The following is a 14,491-nucleotide window of genomic DNA, read 5'->3' as shown; positions in this document are numbered from 1 at the left end:
CGCCAATAAGGTTACTGCATCTATCTCATGGATATCGGCCACCTTTTTCTTCTCCCTAGCATTCCATTGGTAGCTATTTAACCACATTTCTTAAATTAGTTGACGGGCCTCACCGGGGGTCTTGCTACCTAAGGTACCTCCTGCTACCGCATCTAAGAGTTACCTTATTCTCGGATTTAAACCGTTGTAAAAGGTCTGAACAATCATCCACTCCGGGAATCCATGTTGCAGGCACTTTCTCAGGAGCTCCTTGAACCTTTCCCACATCTCAAATAGAGACTCCAACTCCAATTGTACAAAGGATGAGATTTCATTCATAAGCTTTACAGATTTTCTGGGAGGGAAACAATGGGCAAGAAAAGCTTCTACCATCTCCTCCCATGTGGTAATTGATGCTTTAGGTAATGAGTGTAGCCACTGCTTCGCTCTCCCTTTCAAGGAAAATGGGAAGGCTCACAACTTGATGGCATCATCTGTTACCCCATTTATCTTAAGCATGTCACACACCTCAAGAAAGTTCTCTATATGACTGTTCGGATCCTCATCGGCCAAACCATTAAACTGTGCGGATTGCTCCAACATATGGATGAATGCCGGCTTCAGCTCGAACTTATGAGCTGTAATCTGGGGACGCATAATGCTCGATTGTGTCCCCAATACTGAAGGTCTAGCATAATTGGATAATGTCCGTTGCTGCTCATTCTGTTCTGCCATGTTTTCAGATTCTTCTACTTCCAATTCAGCCAGATTAGACTGTTCTTGCACAGGTTCTTTCCCTTTTCTTCTAAGTGTATGTTCAAGCTCAGGATATCCTTCAATCAAAATCGAAGGGTTCACTGTGGCCATAACATGGAGCTTCACCAAAAGAAAGAAAACAAAATCAGAATGATGATAGAAAAGAAGATATGAAATAGAATGAATGAATAGCTAAGAAAACAAAGTGCAAAGCATCTCTAAACTCCTATTACCCGGCAATGGCGCCAAAAACTTGACATGTCCGTATATGCGTGTAAACCGCTAGTGCACGGGTGTCGAAGTAATAATCTCAGATAAGTGGGGAATAAAGACACTTAAGTTGTTTCTTAAGTAATGTGGAAGATGAATAGTGACAAGTGTGACAAATTATGAAATAACGGAAATAAAAGCAACAAAATAGAGAGCACAAGTAAAGGAGAAGGTAAGGCAATCGATAAAGATGGGATACTTGGATATTGTTCCGCCTAGGACAATCATGTCAAGTACATGAACCCACCACTATACTTCCTAATTGATGCAACAATGAGTCGTGGATATCCTTAATTACATGATCCAAAATCTAAGGTCAACCATGCCTAACTCTATACATGTCCCGGAGGAGATATTGAATAACCTCTCAACCTCGCACTCGCATAGAATTGCAATGAACTCTAGGAATTCCAAGTGATAAACCCAATTCCTATATATAGACCTAAACTTTTGGTCCAAGTGGAAGATCCCTAGTCACAATTAAGCCCTAGATACTAAAATCACTTCAGCACTTCACTCCATTGCACTCACAACTAAGCCCCAGCGGAAGGTCATCCCTCAACCCATTCACTCTACTATGGCCGCAAAGAACTCTTGGAAAGTGGAGATAGAATAGATCACACCGGAGGGGAAAGGGGACTCTCCGCTACCTCTCAACTCACCCTCTCAACCCTCTCCAATCAAGCTTTGTCTAACTCTCATGGTGTGTCACTCACTCACAAGAGTTACCAACAAGAACTCTCAACCCTAGTGTCACTATAGGGGAGTATTCATACAATCAAGTCTCCAAAATTGGAACTCACAATAAACAGCAATTAATTGAAATCATAATAAAGAAATTCAATGAAACGAATACATCCTAGGGTTCACAAATACCCAAGTACCCACTAAGGGTTTAGCTCTCTATGGAGTTAGATACAATCAATGAAATCGAATATAAAACCAAAGCATCCATAGAAAACCCCCTCGTTAGTCGTGGTGATGGTCTTGTGGAGAGTCTTCTACTTGTCGCAAGAGTTCCTTTATCTGGCCTAGGATACAGCTCACCAGATCGGTACCGACTCACCCTCTCAACCCTCTCTAATCTAGCATTGTCTAACCCTCATGGTGTGTCACTCATCCACAAAGGCTACCAAGATGGACTCTCAACCCTAGTGTCACTCTAAGGGAGAAATCATTCAACAAGCATTCAAGATTGGAACTCAATTAAAGACATCAATTAAGGAAAGAATAATAAAAGATCAATGAATCAATAACATCCTAGGGTTTACAAAATCCAAGTACATACTAGGGGGTTTAGCTCTCCATGGAGCACATTACAATCAACAATGAAATCGAAAGTAAAAACAAGTGTTCCATAAGAAAACCCCCTCTCTATTCATGTCGATAGTCGTGTGGAGTGGTCTCATCCTCTCCAAAGGTCCTCTTGTCAAGCCTAGGGCACACCTAGCCGAATTGGTACCGATGAAAGCTCCCCTAATAACTATCTTCCAAGAGAATCGCGGTGTCAAAGCCGGAGAACCACTCCAAAAACCTTGCCAAAACCCCTCTAAACCCTAGCCGCCGGCCTCTAAAAAAAATGGAGAAAATATGGAAAAAAAAGATGTTGAAATCGGGCTGAAAAACGGCTTTAAATAGGCTAGAATTGGGCATCCACACGGGCTTGTGGATGTTCCACACGCCCCTGTGGAATTCCCACACGGGCGTGTGGAATTGGGTTCTCTATAGTATATTGATACAGTATTTGCTACAGTGACCTTCTATAGTGCCCGACCAAAAACACTCCCCAATCCACTTTTCATCGTGGCGACATAAACAGGCACGCGTTTATGCCATAGATCCCGTCGCTTCTTTAATAAACGGGTTCATTGGTGAAGATCTTGCTATCATTGCATAAGTTGGGATATGCAAATGTGACTGCTTTCGTGCCCCTCCAACTCATTGTAATGGCTTAAATACATGGAGGTTGGCACACATTCACGTATCTTAGAGCCCTATTTGTGTCTTCACATTTGTTCCTTCCAAGATTCCACCAAATAATGCGTTTATGATCTACTTTTAGCATCTTTTCTCAATACTTAGCTTCACAACCCTACATGCACAAAAGAACACAAATACACATGTATTAGCGCTTAAACCTGCTAAAAGTAATGATCATCATAAGGAAAGAACACTTCGCATTCTTATCACACAAGCACTTATCAATCTACAAATTGGAGGGGCACAAAGGCAATCACACACATATGCTCCAACTTGTGTAATATTGTCAAGAGCTTCGTCAATGTGTTTGAAAGGGAAGATGTAACATGATTTACCGCATGGATGTGTGCCCAACCATGCTGCCTCAATGGAAGAAGATGATTTTGGGAGTACTGTAGCAAATTTTTTGTAGCAGTTACTATTCACAGTACCCAGAAAATGAAGAGCCTAGAAATTCACACGCAAATGTGGAATTTCCACAGGGGCTTGTGAAATCCTGATTGCAGCCCTTTAAATTGCTCTTCGTAGTATCATTTTGGGGGATCCTTTTCCTATCTTTTGAAGGGAGCACGGCTAGGGCTTAGAGAGTTTTTTGTTGGGATTTTGGAGCGTTTCTATGGCATTCAACATCGATTTCTTTCGAAGGAAAGTTATTGGGGAAGCATTCAATAGCATCCATTCAAAGAGGTGTAATCTAAGCTTGACAGAGGAGTCTTTAGAGAAGTAGAAGCGGCTCTTCAAGACCATCATCATAGAAAGCAAGGGGGTTATCTTCATGGAGTTTTTGCATTCACTTTTGATTTCATCTTTGATTTTGTATTGCTCCATGGAAGGATAAACCCCCTAGTGGGTACTTGGATTTGTAAACCCTAGGATGATTTTATTTCATAAACTTTTACTATGTTTCCTTTATTTGATGTTTTAATTGAGTTTCAATCTTGTTTACTTATTGGATTGATTTTCAATTAGAGTGACACTAGGGTTGAGGATCCTTCTAGGTAACCTTTTGAATGAGTGATACTAGGGTTGAGGATCCTTCTAGGTAACCTTTTGAATGAGTGACACTTCATTAAGGTTAGACTTAACAAGATTGAAGAGGGTTGAGAGGGTGAGTCGAGAGGTAGCACAACGTCTCCTTTCCCCTCCGATGTAATTTATCCTACCTCCATGTTCCAAGAATTCTTTGCAATCATGATAGAGTGAAGTGCTAAGAGATCTTCTCCACTTGGGCTAAGTTGCATGAGTGACAGAGTGAAGTGTTGAGACATCCTTAGTACTGGGGCTTACTTGTGATTAGGAATCTTTCGCCTAGACCAAAGGGTTTGATCTAGATTAGGGAATAAGGTTTATCACTTGGAGTCTCTAGAGCCTCAAGCAGTCTCACACAGTGTAAAGTGTTGAGAGTATCCATTTCAACTGGGCATAGTGTAGAGGACAAGTCACGGTTGACCTTAGGTTTGGGACCGTATGCCTTTAGATTTTCATGACTCATTAAACTTTAATTAGGTAGCATAATATTAGTCTTGCACTTGAAACAATAGTCTTAAGGTGAACAATGTCCGAGTACCCCATTTTACCATTCGTTATTCCTTCCGATGACTCTTGCTTACACTCTTTTCTTCTCTTTTTATTTTCATTAATATTTGGAATCACAATCACCAATCAAATTTCATTTTAGATAAGTAGCAATACTTCTTGTTTCTAGACATCTATTCCCTATGGATTCGACTACCCACCTGTTGGGTACTTTATTACTTTGACAACTCGTGCATTAGGTATTCATGTATGATTACACCGTGACCATCAGGTATTTCGTACCCCTCCAACCATTAGGAATGAACCAAGATATTATGTTTGACTCTAATTAGAGATTTCCCTAAGTGTAATACAATCATAGGAGGATTTGGGCAGAAATGATTTTAATCCAATACTTGTTGGGATTAGGGGTTAATTGCCATGGCCGTCAAGGTTGACCTACTTTAGGATTTCTCTTGGCCCAAAACAACTATTGCCTTTGTAATTCTAACATCCTTCTTGCTTTAGTAGTCCTAAGGGGATCCTCACCCGAGGACCTCGCTCTTTCATTGTTAATCGCTTTCTTAATGTGCTTATGTGGTGTGCCTTAGTCCATTTGTTTATAGATTTCTCTTTTGTTAGTTTTCTTATTTTGTTTTAAACCTACTTCTATTAGACTAGATAGTGTTGTCTAAGGGGGAAGTAATAGCAGCTTTTGGGACCCCATGGAATACGACCCTCTTGTGCTTGCGCGAAAGGTTTATTACTTGACAACCCATGTGCTTACGGTTCTCAGCATCTATGAACATGAGTTGTTTATAGCAACCATAGGTACAAATATATCATGGGATTTTACATAACTCTATATAAGTAAAGGTATTAGAGGTACAAAATCTGGTGTGATTAAGATGATTTGAGGTATAATGAGAGTTTTAGTGATGTTATGTTTTTTTTAATGGTGACCCAATGTGGCAAATATCATTGGTATGTTTCTCATATGGTTGCAAACTTCACTTCCTATATAAAGATGAGGATGGGAGATATGACATATGTTGCAGATTAGATAACACAAGTTGCTATTAGCCATATGCTGCTACTAATAGAACATATGTTGTTGCCATTGTGTACAAGTGGGAAAATGTAGCAATATGATGTGTTCTCCGCAAGTATACAGGTAGCACACAAGTAATATAGTGATACCCTGTGAGTGGTAGGGTTGTAGAACCACAGGGACTGCACTAAAAATACTAACTTAACACTGATCTCTAGTGGCAATCAAGATGATAATGGAATTGAGCACAAAGAAAATACAATTGGATGAAAGATAAGAAAAAGGAAAGATGGTAGCCAAGGCGATTAGATTACGTGACGACAAAAGAGAACAATACACCGGGATGTTCACCTTGTACCAAAGGGATGCTCACCTACTCTTAGGTCCTACCAGGTACATTCTAGGGTTCTAGTGTGTGCTCAGAAGCAATGTGGCATCTATGGTTCTCTATTGCACAAAATGTTACTAGGGTAACTATGGTCTCATGCACATCAAATTCTGCAACCACACAAGGCAATCACAACTATGGCAATCCACACATTAAATTTTACCAAAGCAACTGTACAAATCAAACACATCAAGTTATACCACCACATGATTAAACACAAGAACCAAAAGAACTCCGTAGAATCAAAGAGTAAAGGTGTTAATAGCATCCAAAGTACAAACTCCCACCCCGGGGCACCGTGGCCAGTTAGCCCCTCATGGATGGGTACAACATGGAGGAGTAAAGACTAGATCTAGATAAAGAAGACATGACTCCCTTCACTCTTAGATATGCCTCCAATGTCGAGCTTCTTGTGCTAACATCACTTCTTTTGTGCCTCCAACTTACTCCTTTACACCTTAGAATGTGTGTGGATAAGCTCGATCTTCATCCTCATCAAAGTCCTCCCAGTGGAGAAAAAGATCCCCAAACAAAGATGATCATGAAAACCCTAGAAATTGGAGTTAAAAGGGCACCATTCAGGCTCGACACAGCCTGCGCACAATCGTGCCTCAGACCGTATCATGCTGGGAGCGAAAAAGTGACAAGGAGTGTTTCAGCCTGAGAAGTTCAGGAGCAAGAACATGATCATGTCATGGCCACCCAGTTCGTGTCAATAATTCTCCAATGAGTTCACCAAATACCTGGGTTATTCAGGGGCATTGACACGACTGTCTCCTGACCGTATCGATCTTGCAAATATCCTTCAGCACCAAAATCTCAATGAATCACAAATAGCTGAGAACTTCGGGGAGTATGACACAAGCATATCCCGCCCATGTCAGACTTTAACACTTGACTCCTCTGGGGTACTTTCATCCCGAATTTGCTCCAAAACGTACTGAGCCCCTGAATTATGCACATATGACAAAAATAACCATAATAGCACTACTTATGTATCAAAGTACACTTGAGAACAAGAAAAGTAATGAAATTGGGGTATGCAATCATTTATACAAAGTGCACTCATCAAATACCCCCACACTTGAGTTGTTGCTTGTCCTTGAGCAACCATCAAACATTTAATAACAAAACTGATGAGTGCAATGTTTTCAATCTCAGGGCAGAGGTGATAAATTTTAGACAAAGGGGAGGCATAGGTGCTAGTAAAGACATGAATGTACAAGAACGACAATATTCCTGCTCCCAAAACCTGGTGCGTGTGTGTACAAAACCCTACTTGTGTTCCCCACAGTCAACAGTATTTACAAAGGCATAAAACGCAAGGGTGGTAGCTTCAAACATCCTAGAAGTAGTCTTTTCCCCCGGTAGGTCATCAAAAGTACATTTGTGATGCCCAAAATTTGATTGCTCAAAAGCGGCTTTCAAAAATTTCAAAGTAGAAAATCTTCCTCTCAAGATAATCGATAAAACACACGACCAAACATGAAATATGAAACGGTACGAAAATCAAAACAAGATCACGGCAATTATAAGACCATAAGCGAATGACATGAAGAGCAGAGACAGCGATTCCGAAACAAAAAATGGAAACACGGAGATTTCAAAACAAACAACTTGGGTTGTCTCCCAAGAAGCGCTTGTTTAACGTCACTAGCTTGACATGCATGTTGTGCGCTATGGAGGTTCTAGCAATGAGTATACTGTACTTGGCTCAAAAACTAAGTCGTCATCATGAGTGGCATAATGCCTCAAACGATGTCCATTAAACTTAAAAGTTCCTTTCTCGGGGTGCGAGATTTCAACTGCACCATGGGGAAAAGATTGCATAACGATAAAGAGTCCCGACCAGTGAAACTTAAGGTTCCCCAAAATAATTCCATCTCGAATTGAATAAAAGGACAAAATCCCGACCAGTGTTCTCCGCAAGTAAACGGGTCGCACACAGGTAATATAGTGATACCCCGTGAGTGGTAGGGTTGTTGAACCACAGGGACTGCACTAAAAATACTAACTTAACACTGATCTCTAGTAGCAATCAAGATGATAATGGAATTGGGCACAAATAAAATACAATTGGATGGAAGATATGAAAAAGGAAAGATGGTAGTCAAGGCGATTAGATTACGTGACGACAAAAGAGAACAATATACCGGGATGTTCACCTTGTACCAAAGGGATGCTCACCTACTCTTAGGTCCTACCAGGTACATTCTAGGGTTCTAGTGTGTGCTCAGAAGCAATGTGGCATCTATGGTTCTCTATTGCACAAAATTTTACTAGGGTAACTATGGTCTCATGCACATCAAATTTTGCAACCACACAAGGCAATCACAACTATGGCAATCCACACATTAAATTTTACCAAAGCAACTGTACAAATCAAACACATCAAGTTATACCACCACATGATTAAACACAAGAACCAAAAGAACTCTGTAGAATCAAAGAGTAAAGGTGTTAATAGCATCCAAAGTACAAAACTCTCACCTCGAGGCACCGTGGCCGGTTATCCCCTCATGGGTGGGTACAACATGGAGGGGTAAAGACTAGATCTAGAGAAAAAAGACATTACTCCCTTCACTCTTAGATATGGCTCCAATGTTGAGCTCCTTGTGCTAACACCACTTCTCTTGTGCTTCTAACTTACTCCTTTATGCCTTAGAATGTGTGGATAAGCTCGATTTTCATCCTCATCAAAGTCCTCCCGGTGCAGAAAAAGATCCCCGAACATAGATGATCATGAAAACCCCAGAAACTGGAGTAAAAAGGGCACCATTCAAGCTTAACACGGTCTACGCACGATCGTACCTTAGACCGTGTCATGTTGGGAGCGAAAAGTGACAAGGAGTGTCTCAGCCTGAGAAGTTCGGGAGCAAGGACATGATAGTGTCATGGGCACCCAGCTCGTGTCAATAATTCTCCAATGATTTCACCGATGGCCTGGGTTTTTCGGGGGCATTGACATGACCGTGTCCTAACCGTGTAGATCTTGCAAATATCCTTGAGCACCAAAATCGCAATGAATCACAAATGGTTGAGAACTTCGGGGAGTATGACACAAGCGTGTCCCGCCGTGTCAGACTTGAACACTTGACTCCTCTAGGGTACTTTCATCCCGAATTTGCTCCAAAATATACTGAGCCCTTGAATTCTGCACATATGACAAAAATAACCATAATAGCGCTGCTCATGTATAAAAGTACACTTGAGAACAAAAAAAGTAATGAAATTGGGGTATGCAATCATATATACAAAGTGCACTCATCACAATATATGTCCACAAAGCACAACATGACAAGCATGCTTTACTCCTTACTAGCATGCGTTGCTTAAGAGAGAATAAAAAGAAAATGAAGAGTGTGGAGAAAATTTTGAATTTTCTCACAATCACACTATATCTCTTCCTCATCATTCATTTTCTTTATGTGAACCACCATCCTTTGGACTTGGATCTTAGAATGTGAAGATGAAGCGACTTTAGTAGGTGTCCTCAACCAAAGAGGAAGGCAAATTTTTATGCATAGGAATTATTGACTCATGATGACAATGAAATATACATAGAAGCCATTGACTCAAGCACAAAAGCCATTGAAGCAGGAATTTGCATTTGTACGCTGAGTACAGAGCTCTTGGGATTCTTAGGTATTGACATAAGGTATGCTTCCAACTATTTACTAACACATTTGAATGAGAAGTTTTTTTTAACAGTTAAAATTTTAACCATTGTAGCTTTGGCAATTGTACTTTATATTTGCTCAAATTTTGACCAATATATTTTCTAACAGTAAAAGTTTTATAATGGGTCATCAAGTAATACCTTTTTGGCACACCCCTTTCGTGTGTCCCGCAAGTGCACGGGTTTGTCGAAGTAATAAATTCCAGGTAAGTGGGGTATCGTATCCACAGGGAATAAGGAATAGAAACACCAAGGTTGCTACTTAACTAAGTGGAAATGAAACAATGATGGTGTGGATAAATGAAACAATGTTCGCGGCTTTATATAGGCTGGAATCGGGAATCCACACGGGCGTCAACAAAGTACAATCACAATCCACTTTGGCTTCTTTCTTTCATATTTGGCTTCACAACCCTTTATGCACAAAAGTTCACAAATACACATGCATTAGCGCTAAAACTTGATAAAAGTAACGCTTATAGTGAAAAAAGAATATTTCGTATTACTAATACATAAGCACTTATCAAACTCCCACATACTTAAGCTTTTGCTTATCCTCAAGGAAAAAATAAAACATTGAAGCATAGAAGAAGGAAATATTGAAAGTGCTTGGCCTTAGGTTGACCAAAGCATGCAAGGGAAGCATTCCATAAGTAAGGAAAATTTCAACACTAAATACGAAAAATCATTGCTCTAGCTAAAAACTCGAATCAAAAAGGACAACAAACCCGAAATTGTGTAAGTGTGTGAACTCACTCAAATCAACCCAAAGTATACTCCTCAAAGTTCTAAGCATAAGGGATTTATTTATATACAAAACAAAGTAAAGAGATGGTAGTAGCTTCACACATCCTCTAAGGTAGCCCTTTCCAAAGCGGCCACTAAGGTGGCTTTTTCACACTTTCGAGGTGGTAGCTCTTTCTACCGTGGTAGTAGCTTTCACTCATCCCAAGAGATAGCTCTTTCTCTCATTAGGGCATAACTAGTATCCGACTTATGAGAGTAGCTTCATACTTCATAGGTGGTAGCTCTTTCCACTCCAAATGCACAACTAAAACAAGTTTTTTTTAGCAAAATAACACAAGAAACAAAACTAATTAGTCCCTCAAACATTGAACTTGAGTTTCCAAAAGAGTTTAATGAGCGAGTAGTACAACAAGTGTGAATCGGTCAAAAATTCCTAAAACTCCAAGTAAAAACTAGTGCATGAGAACATTCAATGTTAAAAATTCTCCTAAACTCAAGAATACCATCATTGCAATTAAGGTGAACCGCCATTGGCTACATGAGCATGCGCAATCAAAGTATAAGTATAAAGGACATGTGTAAAGCAAACTCTCCCCCACACTTAAGATGTACCCTCAATGTACACATGCGAGAACAATAAAAGTATAGCAATTAAGCATATATGTGGGAGTGGCAATTGAAACAATACTCCCCTGAATTCCTAGTGGTAAGTTTGATGAAGCTAAATTAATTGAGAGTGGAGTTCCAATGGGTGGTGAAGCACACGCGGCCAAGTGTAAAAAGACATTGGTCGTGCCCATGACTAGTTCTCAATTTCCATATTGACAAGACCATCTGCACGCATACACAAGGGGGATTCAGTGAAGCTCAACAAAAACAAAATAAACTCGAGTATATAAAAGATAGAGCAATGAAATACAACTCGAGACAAAAATAAAAGATAAACTCAGAAGGAAGATCCTTTCTGAGTGTACAAGCCCAAAATAAAATACAGAAATGGAATACGAAAATGTAAAAGCAAAGAAAAGTAAAGACGTATCAAGCATTGATGTCTGGCTGGGGCTCCTCTACTGTTGCTTCTAGTGAAGATACTGTAATAGGTGGATGGATCAATGCCTGAACTGATAATGGTGGTCCTGTGGATACCTGAGGGGTCCGGGGTCTCATGATGAATGGTGAGGCGACGTCTCGCTCTAATAGCTGTTGTAGGATGTCGAGACGTGCCATCACCTCTGTGTGGTTCATGGCATGTGTAATGCGAACCTCAAATAGATCATGGGCTCAAGGTGGAGAAAATATCCGATCTAGTGGGGTTTCATGCGCTATAAGGGGAGCCCCTGCCTGTGCTTGCTCTGTCTGTGGCTCCTGCACTGGCTGTGACCCCTCTCCGGTGCCGTCCTCGACCTCGGCTGTTCCAGAATGGGGCATGATCATCATATACAATCCTGGTCCGCATCTCTGGACCATCCCCATCAATCTTATAGTGCCCATGTCGGTACATTGACCTTCTCAGCCCCCCTGATAATGTCTAATAATCCCATCCCCATGATAAGTCTGATGATGAATGGACCTGAGAATAGAACACCGACTCTGGCATACTGGCCCTGATAACGAAGATAATCGGCCACGATATACCCCAGATGAATTGGCTCGCGCTGGACCATCAAAAATAAGTAAAGCAAATCCTGCCGACTCAAAACACCAGTGCTCTCACCTCGACCGCTCATTGATCTACTGAGCACTACATGTATGTATCTATAGCTCGGCCGAGACAGGTACGTGGCCTTAGACACTCCTGGCTAGTACTGACCCTGTCCACATAACATCTCGTATACTCTCTAAATAGTCAAGCTGCCAGGATAATCAGTCGGTTAGCGCCCATACTCCTCCGTGTCAGTAAAAGCCTCATCAAACAATCCCATGCAGATCGAAAATTGTGTAACACTCATACTTTAATAACGTCCAAATGCTCAGAACTGCACGATGTCAACACTATCGAATCTGGCATATGACTAGTCAAACTGAAAAGACGATAGAACCTCGAGCATCAATGCGCGGATGGCTAGCTCTCGAATCGATAATAACCTTATCCAGCTTCCTATAACCAATAGCTCCTCGACCTCAACCGCTAGCTCGTCGCTTCGTTGCACCTCTCTCAGCGTACTCAAATCCAAAAACCACGACTATCCAAACCTAAGCTTCGATAGCCTCAAATAAGACCTGATGCTCGAGAATAGTGAATCCCATATCTTCCAGCTCAGGGAAGGCTCACGTGGATGCTTGTCATCTTACTTCTTCAACTGGGGTGATCTGCAAAAATTGAAGAATTTATTAAAGAAGCTCAACAGCTCAATACTGCATGAATCCACATAGTCGTGTGGAAATTCCAAAAATACACCACAACTTCTTCTCTAAACTCATTCTAAACAAACATGGAACATCTATTCATAGAGACGAAACAGAACTCACCATTTTAACCAATTAAAATCAAGTATGGTGAAGAAACGAGAGAAAGAAAGTTTACCAATGAGAAGGAGATGAAAACTTTGAAAATCGGCATGAAAAACTCACATAAAACCTTGCTAAATCGACGGTGAAAGATCGGGGGAATGAAAAACTGTATTTTCTAAGCGATTGGGGTGTGAAGATGAAGATCCGCGAAGCGAATTTAAGGAAAACCCACGTTTCTTGGAATTCTGCACATCCACACGGCTGTGTGGAAATTACCCACCCTCGATAGGAGGGCTTCACAGGGGCAGACACACTCCCCTGTGTGCTCTCGGGATAGCACATTTTATCTTTGAACGCATCCATACGAGCATGTAGAAATTCCCCACACCAGTGTGCCCGACCCACATGGGTATCCACACGCCCTGTGGCTTCTCTGACCAACCGAGAAATTCTTCTAAGTGTTTCCCACGTCCGTATAGAAATTCCACACGGGCGTGGACCATCACAGGGTCTATTCACGGGGCATCCACAATCCCCTGTGTCTTCTCGGGATGGAGGAGAAAAACTCTCCAGGGATACACACAGGCGTGTGAAAATTACCCACGCCTGTGTGTTTATCAGAGGATCATCCACAGGGGCAGACGCACCCTCTGTTTATTCTCGGGATAAAACTCTAAGTCTCTACAAAGAAACACACGCCCGTGTGGAAATTAGCCACGGGCGTGTGACCGTCACAAGGTCGTTTACAAGGGTAGACACACGCCCATGTGTCTTCTATGGATGAGCTCTGAACGCAAACACATGCCCGTGTGGAATTTCCACATGGCGTGTATCTTCTCTTGATAACTTAGAAAAATTTACAGGCCTTGCAGAAAAATATTTGAACATATACAAGCACTCAAAGCCTGACCTACAATGCAACATTTACCAGAGAAAACATGAAAAACATGCTCAAACGACCAAGAACTTCGCCACACACAATTAATCACAAGTAAACACTAAAGATCCACAAGAAAATCACAACAATAGCATCTAGAAAATCAAGACACCAATGCTTAAGCTCTTATTCATGCAAACACAAACTAGAACCTAGGAAAAACAGTAAAGACTTGGGTTGCCTCCGAAGAAGAGCTTGTTTAACGTAACTTAGCTTGACGTACCTTGCCTTACCTCACGGGGGCTCATAGATGAAGTTGACCCTCTTATACATGAATTGGAAGCATGATGAACATAGTCTTTTGAAGGTAGAGGGAGAGTTGTCGAGCTTGTTACAACCCAAGGCTTCGTCACCCTTGTTCCGTTCTTGCACATTCCCAACAGCCTTAGGGCGTTTCTTATGGTGTATCCTCAATTGCTTCATCTTTCGAAGCATCTTCTTCATGATCCTCGGGGTAAGTTGTACATTCTCCTCTATACCAAGCATCATCACTTCTTCATTATCCACCTCTTGGTCTAGCAACCCCTCGTACGGGTCCGGATTCATCATCTCCTGCACTTATTCATCGATCAATTCATCAGTAGTGTCAATAAAAATAAAGAGTATCATCAAAGTTAAGAGAATGTCGCATGGCTTCGGCGAGGCGGTAGGTCAACTTGTCGTCGCCAACCCTCAGTGTCAACTCCCCACCGTCCATGTTGATAAGTGCCTTGGAAATGCACAAGAATGGCCTTCCAG

The 14,491-nt window shown here is 41.3% G+C and overlaps 1 non-coding gene across 1 annotated transcript; it reads left to right on the top strand.

The window, feature by feature from the left end:
* The first annotated feature begins 217 nt into the window (after window positions 1–217).
* Window positions 218–324, top strand: LOC120268069. The gene has a single exon (XR_005538740.1). It is a non-coding gene; the product is annotated as a small nucleolar RNA R71 (small nucleolar RNA).
* Window positions 325–14,491: the final 14,167 nt, after the last annotated feature.

This window comes from Dioscorea cayenensis, chromosome 8 (genome assembly GCF_009730915.1).
Source record: "Dioscorea cayenensis subsp. rotundata cultivar TDr96_F1 chromosome 8, TDr96_F1_v2_PseudoChromosome.rev07_lg8_w22 25.fasta, whole genome shotgun sequence".
Taxonomy (NCBI): Eukaryota; Viridiplantae; Streptophyta; class Magnoliopsida; order Dioscoreales; family Dioscoreaceae; genus Dioscorea; species Dioscorea cayenensis.
The sequence above is the reverse complement of the archived record's forward strand: the minus strand, read 5'-3'. Positions and strand labels throughout refer to the sequence as shown.